Source organism: Protopterus annectens, chromosome 3.part0 (genome assembly GCF_019279795.1).
Source record: "Protopterus annectens isolate FY-2018-M chromosome 3.part0, PAN1.0, whole genome shotgun sequence".
Classification (NCBI taxonomy): Eukaryota; Metazoa; Chordata; order Ceratodontiformes; family Protopteridae; genus Protopterus; species Protopterus annectens.
This window is the reverse complement of record NC_056731.1, coordinates 484,997,587-485,007,941: the sequence shown is the minus strand read 5'-3', so window position 1 is coordinate 485,007,941 and position 10,355 is coordinate 484,997,587. Positions and strand designations below refer to the sequence as shown.

The 10,355-nt window shown below is 36.5% G+C and overlaps 1 protein-coding gene across 1 annotated transcript in view; it reads left to right on the top strand.

The window, feature by feature from the left end:
* Positions 1 to 9,658: 9,658 nt before the first annotated feature.
* LOC122797270 (C-C chemokine receptor type 4-like) overlaps positions 9,659 to 10,355 on the top strand; it is an 85,900-nt gene continuing 85,203 nt past the window's right edge. Inside the window, exon 1 of the mRNA XM_044066113.1 lies at positions 9,659 to 9,727. The gene's annotated coding sequence lies outside the window, so the exon portion shown is untranslated. The remainder of the gene's footprint in view (positions 9,728 to 10,355) is intronic.

Sequence of the window (10,355 nt, the reverse complement as noted above, 5' to 3'; positions counted from 1 at the left end):
CATGGTACTTAGGTGGGGTGCCAGTTTGTTCTGTAGTTCATGTAGAGCACAGCCTGGGATGTTGTCTGGTCCCATGCATGCTGTAGTCTTGGCTTTGGAGAGTGTGGTTTTTACCTGTGCAGCCGTGATTACAGGAACTTTGCATTCTTCCGGTATAGAGACGGGCTCTTTAGGGGGTGAGAGGGGGGTAAAGTTAGCACTGAATCTATCTGCCAGGATGTTGGCAATATCAGTGGGGTCTGTATATTTAGTGCCATTGTGCTGTAACTCAGAGCAGATCTGAGTATTTCCATTGAGATTCTTGACATAGCTATAGAATGCTTTCTGGTTGTCTTTAGAATCAGTGGCAATTTTGTTTTTGTAACTAGCTTTGGAGGATTTTATCAGGGATTGCAGCTTCTTACTGAGGCTGACCAGGGAGCTCCTCCACTCATGGGATTTTACTCTCTTTTGCAACAGTGTCTTCCTTCTGTTGTACAGTTTGTTTATGGCAGGGGACCACCAGATTAGCTTCCTTTTTTTGGAGGATAGCATCTTGGCTCTGTTTGGGATGGCACGATCCATGCACTCGTGTAAGTGCTTATAAAGTGCAATTGTGTAGGATTCAGTAGTCATAACTGTATTGTCCATCTGCATGGTTGTCATGAAGTTCACCACTTCTGTCTTAAGAAGCATGAAGTTGGCTTTGGAGAAATTTTTTACCATGGTTTCCTTAATGGGGGTGGTGGCAGGATGTGGATATCTAGTGTAATTAGCTTATGGTCGGATCGGACCAATGAGGCGTTGACTTCAGGTGTGGAACACCGGTCACTCATGTTGGTAATGACTAGATCTAGGATATTGTTGCCCCTGGTGGGGGTGTGGATAAGTTGATCCAGGGCATTGGAGTTTATGAATTCCAGAAAGCGTTGAGTGAAGGAGTTGGTACATGAGTAGTTTTCCCAGTTAATGGTGGGGTAGTTGAAATCACCCATTATTAGGATGTTTGGTTGAACCCTAATATTTTCCAGTACATCAAGAAAAGAGGAGTGGGAATCCTGGGGCATGGTGGGGGATCTGTAGCAAGCTACACTTTGGATTGCAGTTTTGCCCAGAGTTAGTTGCACTTGGATAACCTCAGCTGCATTATGCTGAGCAACTAGCCTGGAGGTGTGGATATCCTTAATGAATATGGACGCACCTCCACCTTTGGTGTTCTGGTCCAGGTAACATGGCCGAAAAGTGTGGTATGAGTTATAGCCTGGTAGTGAAGGGGTGCTGTCTGGAGCCCTGAATCATGTCTCAGTCACTGCACAGATATTGATGTTCTCCATTTTAAGGAGTGCCTCGAGTGAGTGCATTATGAGATTTAGACTTCTAGCATTGAGTAGCATCACGCTCAGTTTTTGTTTGCGTGTTCCTGTTATGGTGGTGAATTTGTCATTTGAACCTTGCCTAAAAAAGGCACTATAGGGGTGGCAAGAACCTTAGCCATTATCCGGAATCCCAGGGGTGACAGGTGCAGACCATCTCTGGCAAAGCATCGTGGTCTGTCGACCATGTCATCCCAGGCAGACAGATACTGGATCCCTTTAGAATGACACCAGAAGCTTAGCCCCTAGAACAGAAGCCGCTGGTATAAAAGGAATAATTAGTAGAGCATACACAATTTTGCATGATAAATATAAGAATCAATCAAGGAGGTTAGAAAGGATTGGGAAGAGAGACTGGATGAGCAATTCACAAATAAACAATGGGGGATATATATGTGTGTGTCCCAAATATTCAACAAGGTCTGGAAGATTTAGGATTTTTGCTTGAAAGTGTTTACATAGGTATTTGTATACTCCAATTCGACTCCAGAAAATGTTTTCTCAGGTAGACAGCAAATGTTGGAGTTGTGATGAGAAAGAAAGATGTAACTGGGAACATATTATCTGGGAATGTAATGAGCTGGCAGACTTTAAAGATTCCCTGCAGACTGCTCTGTCAGAGATACTCACTGAGCAAATTGGTATAACGAAGGAAATAATTTCTTTGAGCAATGAAATAGAACTGGAATTGCCTAGTCATAGTAAGACTTTGCTGAGTCTAGTTATGTAGCTGCCAAAAAAGCAATTACTAGAAATGGAAATCAATGTCTAAACCACCTTTACTGGAAGTAGTGAATATAGTAACAGCAATAAAACAACTGGAACTGGGATCTTTAGGAAAGGGTAGGAACAAATTACATAGGAAAAAATGGGAAATGTGGGAACAATACATACAGACGAAGAACAAGGTTTAAAAGAAGGCAGGATGTGAATGAACTATGTAATGTTTGACTGACAATGACTGCACAGATTATTAGTGATTTATGTTTGCAACTACAATTATGTCAACATGGTTTGTTTTCATTTATATGAATGTATGATTGCCTGTGTCATATGTGATAATTTAATAAAGATGTTTCTTGTTAAAAAAAAAAAGATATGCACATGAGCAAGCTCATGGGAAGCCAGGAGCTCAGTCAGTCATAAGCACAACACTGAAACTGAAGTGCATGAACCTGCTAAGTAAAGCTGCAAATAATCAGAGCAGAGGCAAGCACCACATGCATCTCATCCATTCCCATCTGTGCCATTTTCAAGAGGTCTGAATGCTTGTGTAAAGCCAGTAGATATACATCCTCATACTGCATAGTAATCCAAAACAGAAAGATGACTTGCACCATAAGACAGGGGAGCAAGCGCTGCCTGTACACTTCTAAAAGTACAGCGTGTGTAGGTACCTATAGTTTACACTTGGGGAGCATATACAAACTCATCATGCCCTACATAGGCTAGAAACTTATGTATTAACTTCCACACACATCATTTCTAGATAAAGCCAATAAGAATAGGGTGAAAAAGACCATATATATATATATATATATATATATATATATATATATATATATAAATATATATATATATATTCTTCTCTAATTCAGTTAGGAAGTTAATAGATCAACAGGTGTGGTATTAACATGCATTTTCCAAATGATATGAAGTATGAAACTCTACTGTCTGGCATTATTGACAGACTGTAATCCATAGTAACTTAACAGAAAATCAAAACGTTTATGACAGAGAAAAAATATGAGGCAGCAAAATCAGGGACAGTTAAGAGGTATGACAAACATACATTTGTATGAGGTGAGGTAGAGTCATAATAGGAACTGAAGCATACTCACTGTCAGCACTAAACCATAATGTTTGACGATATGGGCAGAAAGTGCTCCTTGGAGAAGTGACACAAAAAAAGTAGTACCATGAGTTGCACAAAGGATTATGTTGCAGCATAAAGTGCGGTCTGTGTAAACATGTATGCATGAGGGAACCTGTGAACATGACCACTGTAAATAGTCCATCCAGTTCATCAGCAGCCACTTATCACCCTGTGACTCATAGTGGACCTGTCATGAAAGTCAATATGTGCAGCACTTCCCTGGCATATGTGAACGTGAACAGGAGTAGTGCATGGCCTGAACTTGTAGTGGGACACTTCAACCTACATACCACCACAGACACAGAAACTGCACTGCAGTGTCCTGTATTGCCACTGGAACATCACAGCCAGTTCTCTCAGGCATGTAATGGGAACATTAGAGATATCAGTAAGGTGGCTGTACTCTATAAATTATATCTCATGTCTCATGCAATAGATTAGCAGTAACACAAGGTATGGAATGAGGATGCCTTGGCTTCAGCCATACCATACATTCTGGATTAACGGTATGATTTAAAGACTGGTAGAGTAGAATCATTACTTCTTTGATTTGGAAGCCTTTACCCTGATTACACACTTCAGCATTCTGTTCATTGCTGCCACAGACCTCTCATTGGACTTCCAGTGGTGTAATCTAGGAATGACAAACACCACCCTAGATTTGTGTCTTGCTCTGTTGCTATCGGTTTTTGTACCCCAAGCTGTTGTTTTACATGAGGCTTATTGTGGCTCAGTAGAAGTACTTAGCATTTATCTGTGTCAAACTCCAGCTCTCATCGTTATTAACACTTGGTCAGTTTTTCAAAGTCATTCCATTGGTCAGTCTTTCAGTCAGTCTGCTGACTCCTTTTCACCCCAGTTTCCACTAACACACCTATCTTTGTATCTTTAGCAGAGAGTCTGATCCAGTTCTCTTGTCCTTCAGATATCTCTGAAATGAGCACAATGAAGCCAGCCTGACCCAAGAATAACCCCTGCAGCACAAAATAGCTGATGTTGCAGGGTCACCACAAATTTTTGTGTCATACTCTCCAACCATGACACTGTCCGCTTCCTCATTTTATGAGGTGCGCCCATAATCTGCTGATTTCCTAGCTACCCCTTGTGCATGGCCAAGTTAAAGGTTACCAGTTTTCCACTGCTGAGCTCTTCTGAATCCCAGTTGTAAAACTGGATCAAGTTCAACTGACCAACTGACAGCTCCTTCTGGTCATAAATAATGGCCATTATCCAGGAGGCTGCTATCCCCCAGGAAGGCAACTAACCTTTTCCTTAAGGATTTTGCCCTTACATTCCTTGCCACCACCATTAAGTTAATCCTTCTGCAGTTCTCCATATTGTTCATGCTTCCCCGATTCCCTGCATACATATGCATTATCATTTAAATGTCATTTACTGAAACTGTGTGTATAATTGAACTTTCTAATTACTTCAGTTTTATCTTTTGTGTTATATTGTACACATTTTATTGATATTGTGATGTTATTAGTAACGCTGTTGGAGATTGGAATAATGATTATGGTGTTTACCTCACAGGCAAGAGGTACAGGTTTGAATCTTACCTTAGAAAGCATGAAAAGGCTTAAAACAGCCTCCTATGGTCATTAGCCTAGTAATCTCCCATGGTACACAATTGTTTATTGTTACATTTATATAATGTATGTGGAACTGTACTAAAAAGGGACTACATAGCTCTTGGAGTCATCCTGGTTAATAACTTGTAATAAATTAATAAATGCATATTATATATATATATATATATATATATATATATATATATATATATATATATATATATATATATATATAAAATTGATTAGGCAACTAATTGAACGTGGAGGCTAGTTTCTGAAAAGCTCAATAGGTGATATAAAGAAATTAGAATATGTCCAGTAGACTTGTTTAATACCTTTTCCAAAGATCATACACTATGACTATGCCTGTTATTTAGAACATTTACAAGTATATTCTGTGGATTACCAGGGAACCTTCTCAATTGTTACAAAGCATCTCATAGTGAAATTATTAGGATGAACTTTAATTTATACACTATAACTTAAATACGCATAACAACGGTTTATTTTTCTGTATGGATAACACTAATCATAGAATGAAAAGTAAAACTAGTCATATTAGTACTGCCAGACTCAGAAACAGGTTGCACTGAACTGAAAGAAGGTCTGCTGGGCTGGCTCAGAATTTAGTTTTACAAGTAAAGTTAATGAGCATTTTTCCAACCTGAAGTATTCCAAATTGTAACTGTGTATTGACTCTCGAAAGGCCAATGTTGAACTGTGAGCCTGTTTATGATCTAGGCTATGGCCTTCCTTTTACCATCCCTCATCCACCTCATACTCGCTCTCTCCCTTTCACTTTTTGTATGTCTTTAGATTGGTACTATTTCTTTCAAATGGAAAATGATTCAATAGCACAATTTTGCCATGCTTACATGGACAAGACTGCTATTTCTCATGTTATACAGATTTCTGCAATCGGCATTGTACTTTTACAGTCTATTTACTAGAAGCTAAATACTTCTTTGCTGGGACTATCTGCTCCTGAGCTACTTTTCTTTACAAGGCAATGAATAACTTACCTGGCTGATGAATAACTTACCTGGCTGATGAATAACTTACCTGGCTGACGGAACAAAGGTTGATTGTTTCCATAAAGGGCTGCTGAGAAAATGTATGAGCAAGTGTCTAACACTGGAAGCAATGTATATACTAATCCTATTTGTGCTGAATGCTCATTCATCTTAGTGACACCTTGGATTTATAACATCTGTTTAATAATTTATCATATATTATTATGATTTATTATTATTATTATTATTACTATTGTCTTTTAATTATGTATTTCAATTTGCATTTTCTTTTATAAAAATTCTGGGTCTTACTTGCCTGACAGACAAATGAATAATAAGTAATATGTATAATGTGCCTACATATAATATAATATAATATAATATAATATAATATAATATAATATAATATAATATAATATAATGTACATGCTTATACACTTATAAATTGCTAGAAAGCCCCAAAAGTCAGAAAAGAAAGATGTCTCAGATGCACTATAGTGGAACAGCAGTAATGAATCAATGATAGTCAAGTTATGGGTCATGGTTACAATTTTAATAACCTTTACATCATATGATTTCTGGCAAGCCATCACATTTCATGATTATTTATATTCTTAGTGTAGTTATTTTATTTTTCTGCACTGCATTCTCTGCCTACTAAAACTGACAAGAATAGTAGCGTGTAGTTTTGATTTGCTTCATATTATACACTCATAATGTTCACTTAATGCTATAAAAACTTTCCAGCAGCACTGCCATTCATGATAGAATCATATTTCTCAGTTAGTGTTTAGTTCCATAATGAGTAGATTGCTAACCCTCCCCGAAGTCCAGAAGAGAGACAGGTACAGTCGTATGGCTTCTGGTGTGGTATTTCTAGCAATGAAAGTATCTAGATGTTCAAATTTAGAACAGCAACAGAAAGCCATGAATTAATCTCTATACTTCCCTGACATTTACAATAATACAGAACTATTTATAACATTTAAACAATTCTTGTAGGCTAATATAAAAGAACATGTTACTATTGACTAAAACACAAAGATGTGTCAAGTGAAAGTCCGCAGCATAGCTCTGTAAAATAACCTGACAAAAGATTAGTGAGTATCAGTGAATATTTGCAAAGGTATCTTAAGAAAATGTGTTTAATTATTCCATTTGTATAAGGTTGTGTAAAACTATTATGCTGCAGTACTTTGTAACTTTCTGCAAGAAACGCAACACTATCATCCAAATACCAAATCAGAACAGATCTAGACAGTATTCTGAAATAGGCAACATTCATAATGAAAGACTATGAAAGCAGATGCTCAAATATGATTTACTGAAGCTTTCACCTACCCAGTTTTGGAAATGCAATAATTTGGTTTTGTTCTAAAAGCAAACACTTTCTTAGTAATTAAATTCAAGCAACTGAATGCCACACAATCAAGAAAGCCAACTGGCTACCATTATAGAAAGAGCTAACCGTTTACTACCCTCTCTGCTATTCAATCTATTATACCCAGATTTGCTGACTCCCCTTTTCTACCAAACTCATCCCAAACATTAGATCATACAGCCTCAGAACTTTCTCACAGTTGGTGCCAGTTCTGAAAACACTAAGAACAAAAGTTCACTGCAGCAACCATAGTTCTTTCTGTCCTAGCCTTAAAGTCTAACAATGTATCCCTTCTAACATAAAGGACATCTTCACCTATGCTAAACACAGACACAAATTCAAAGCGGTCCCTACTACGCAAAGTCAGTGCCAATGCTTCATCTCAGGCCACATCACATAACCTTATCGATGCACTAACTATCGTTATTTGTCCCTAACTGTCCCGCCACTCTGCTGTTGATCATATACTAAACCTGTATATATCTCTTACCCTTCTTAGTCTCTAATATCTCATTCAATCTACCCACTCTGTCTAAGAACTGATCATATCTATTAATGTCTGTAAGATGCTCACTTTGACTTATGACTCTTTCCCCAATAACGTTGCCTAAATAGTATACCATTGTAATTTTCTTGTACAGCTATATTTTTTCTTTAATTATATTTCTTGTACTTCTTGTCTAATTGTACTAAGGTCGTGCCTGAAATTGGTTAGTTTGATCAATGCTCTACCGTAGTAAACAAACAACAAACATACATACATATACAAAATAAACCAAACCTTAGAATACTTATGTGTCTATAACAGGAGCCTAAGCAAATATCTGAGTGCTCCTTTACCCTGTCATTCTGAAACTGGAAGATTTTTTGAGCTACAGAGAAAAGAAGTGTAGTTTTTATGGCTATCGGGTTATTACTGCAAACAACAAAAGATGGTTACATGATTTAGTCTAACAGGATTAACTGTCAAACATATACATTCATATCATAGAATTCCACAACTCTGAATAAGAGATCAGAAATTGTAATAGCATCTTAATGCTAAGTATCATATATCTAAGAAAGTTGGTTCTGTATGTGACATTTGTTGAAATATCCATATTACATTACTATAACGTTCTTCCTGAGACATTATAGTTGCAGAGTTGGTCTTGTGACTCAGTGACCACAGTATGCAAAAGTTTTATTTGTTTTAGTTTATTTCTTTCTTTAACTGTACATCACTAAAATTAAGAATAGAAGAATTCATATGTTCTGTGGACCAAAATGCATTAGTTAGGCTTTTGATGAGGGGAAACAATGGAGTAAAGAGAAAGCATTTCAACATACGCAGAAATATTATTAAAGTCTTTGTAGAGGAAGAGTTCACAAATTAAACTGCTGTATCAAATTATATTCTTTTACAAAATTCATAGCAGTTAAATAGGTACCATTATAAACATTATCAATATATCCATGTTTCTTAGTAATAACATTCACATTATCAAGATCTAATTTAAACTCTGTTTTGCACCAAACAAAAGAACTCAGTGTAATATTTATGGAATTCACTTTTCCTTGTGATACACATTTTTACTTTTACCTTGCTGTCCAATCTGATGTGTAATACACATGATATCAAAGCAATAGCAAAACTTTACAAATGTATTTACTCAGAAAAAAAAGAAAACAGCATGCGTCCTTCTGCATGGCAGCCTTTCAATTATTTTAACATACTGATGAGTTTTCTGAGAAAGCATTCAAGTGATAATGTAACAGGCATTCATTTTCAACATTACACTACATTGCCCTTTATCAGTTACAGACAAGTAATTCAGGTATTCCTTGTATTAGTAATCACATCAGCTTCTATTGCTCTGCCAAAAGGAATGTATTTCCTTATCTAAGTTATCTACATATATGTTCTGGCTGTAGTTGTGTATTGCACTGTTACAGGTCAGTAATTTTACTATTGATACCAAATAGCTCTCAAGATCAGTCAGCTATGGTTATTAGCTGTTTAAGAGCTTTGTTCTGCAGTCCCTAGTTTGAGACCTTCAATTTCTACCTGCAAACTGTGTAACTCTGAGCAAGTCACTTAACTAGTCAATGTTTTCAGGACACCCATGAAACCTGAAAAATGGACACTTACATTCTATGGGCTTACCTAGTTAACAGACAAACCATAGCATCGAAATGTTACTGCAAATGTAGTTTTGTTCAATTATATGCACTTCTGTATTTTTCTACAGTTAAATGTGAAAGTTTATATTAACACAGTCAGTTTTTCAATGATTTTGCAGCGTTAGAGGCTGAAAGATATCTGGGCATTATAAAAATATATGTTTTGCTAGTAAGAGTAACTTAAAAGGCAAATATTTACTCAAATTTAATATATTCATAAGTTTATCACATTGATAGGCATGCATAACACAGGAAATGCTTAACTTCCTTCATCAGTCATTTTAATGCCCTTGCTGTCATAAAAACTGATAACAGACTGCTGTACCCTGTGACACAGTAACAAGTAACATCCTGAAGAATTCAAAAGAGTAAGTTGAAACAGTGTTTGGTATTTTATGTAGCACTTTGTTACCACTATGTGAAGGATCAGCTTGTAGTAATGTGTAAAAAAACTAGTTAACCTTTCTCTCTTTTCAAATATGTTTGTAGCATACTGTTTAAGTAAACAAGGAAAACCTGCATGGTGCCATGTATTCTGTTTATGTGTGCTTATATGGGGCTGCATACTCTACAACAGCGTAACAATGAATGAAAATTTCGATTCCGATAACTTGAGTTTGAGTGTTGATAGGATTCCTTAACTTTTTCCTTAACGTTTAGCTTGATTTTTTTTTAAACATTGTATCTGTTCATTGCTTTTCTTAGCCATTCATTCTCAGGTGCTAATTTTAACAATTCCCCCTGGCTAAACTTGTTCTACAACAAATGGTTCATTGATCTGTCAGCTGTTATATCAACAGACTCATGTGATAATACATAAATATAAAATGTAAGAAATATCTTACAAAAGCTACAGTCATGTTCAAAGAGAACAGAAACTCAAGACCATGAGATCAGATATCTTTCATTTAAGATCCAGTGTTTTCACGATAACCTAGGATTTGTATTCCCAATGTACATTGTTTATTACATTATGAAATGTGCACCATCTTTAGA